Consider the following 1,816-nt stretch of genomic DNA (forward strand, 5'->3'; position numbering starts at 1 on the left):
ATAAGTGTAATTATACTTGTCTAAAGCTTTTCAACTTCCAACTACTTCCTTACACATTTCGTTTCACAGCATACCTCTTGAGTTTCTATTGGTAGATGTACCTTACTCATAGACAGTAGCAAAAGGATCAGCATTAAACACAAGTTGTGTCACATGCAGAATCTCACTGCTATACATTCCGCATCCATTTAGAATAGTGTAGTGCTACTGTAAATTTGACAATTTTGCCATTTTTAACTACCTTGATTGTGATCTGAACAGGAATGGACAACTAAAACATGTTAATAATACCCAATGGGTTGGTGTGGTGTTTTTCACACAGAGGGGCAAAAGTTTGTGTATGCAGCAGTAATGGGGCATCCATGTGGTAAGTTTACCTGCATTTCCCTGCTCTCTTTCCCCATCAGCCGCCATTTCCACCCCATCACATCACCAGGGCATTTTCATTTTTAAAAAATTGGTTATTGACTATTATAACATGCTTTCACTTTTTTAAAAGGAAGTCTCTAGCTCCTTTCGCTTCAGGGACACACCTTTCCCATTTCATCTCTGCAATGAAAGTCACTACATAACTTTTTTAAACAAAACAAAAGCTGGGGACTCAGATTGTTACACTATTATAACAGTCTACTGCTAATTAAAATAACTGCTGCATTTAGTGCCAAAGGTTCAGATGCAAGAAAAAGAGCAGCATGTCAACCGGACCAGGAAAATCTGAACATTCCCCCACCAAACCGTACAAAGTTTGCTATAATCTTCCCCAAAATTCTGTAGCAAATTAAGTTTTGGAAATACTGGAGAAAAGTAGGGGAAAGCCTGGAAAATGCTTGAATCTACCACAATGCTTGGGGGGGGGGGACAGGAAAAGCACATGCTTACTAACAAATATCAACCCCCAAGCAGTTAAACAGCGTGGCTAGATTTTGCAGTGGGGATATTAAGGAGGAAGGGATACTAATGTTCAGCTACACACTGTGCTGTGAAGCTTGTTGAGTGACGTTGAGCCATACGCTCTCCCTCAACCTCACCTGTCTCATTGGGTTGTTCTGCAGTAGCTCATGGACATTTGGAGAGGCACAGTTTGACGACCCATGGATAAAAGCTGAGAATTCAGAGAACCTGATAGATTAGTTATATTGCTATAACAATCGAGAAGAAGAGCCGGGTTTTTTTGTACCCAGCTATTTACTACACAGAGTGGTCTCAAAGTGGCTTAAAATCGCCTGTTGTTCCTTTCCTCACGACAGGCACCCTATGAGGCAGGTGAGGCTGAGAGTTCTGAGAGAACTGTGACTAGCCGAAGTTCACCCTGCTGGCTGCATGTGGTTGAGGAGTGGGAAAACAAACCCAGTTCTCCAGATTACAGGTCGCTGCTCTTAACCACTACACCAAGCCCCCTCTCACAATAAGCCTCTGAGGCAAGCTGGCTTGGAAGAAAACAACTGGCCCAAGGATTCCCCTAGTCAACTTTCTTGCTGTGTGGAAGTTTGAATCTGGGTCTCCTCAAGGATAGTCTGACATTAATTGCCTTACCACACTGCTTTCCATTACACCACACTGCCTAAATCTTGCACTTGTCCATCCCGTTGGAGATCAATGGAAGAAGTCGGTCACCATTCATTTAAGTACCAGTGAAACCTGATGTTCTAAGTTCATAACTAGCATGCTCTGGATCAAGGGCAACCTGACCATTTCAAATTAGGCAGGATGGTTTCTAATTACCTTGTAGAAACTTTTACCTAACATTTGCCTGATATGGAAGTTTATAACAAGAGAGTATTAACAAGGGGAAAAAATCTGAAGCAAGTTCATTTGT

Source organism: Paroedura picta, chromosome 5 (assembly GCF_049243985.1).
Source record: "Paroedura picta isolate Pp20150507F chromosome 5, Ppicta_v3.0, whole genome shotgun sequence".
Lineage (NCBI taxonomy): Eukaryota > Metazoa > Chordata > Lepidosauria > Squamata > Gekkonidae > Paroedura > Paroedura picta.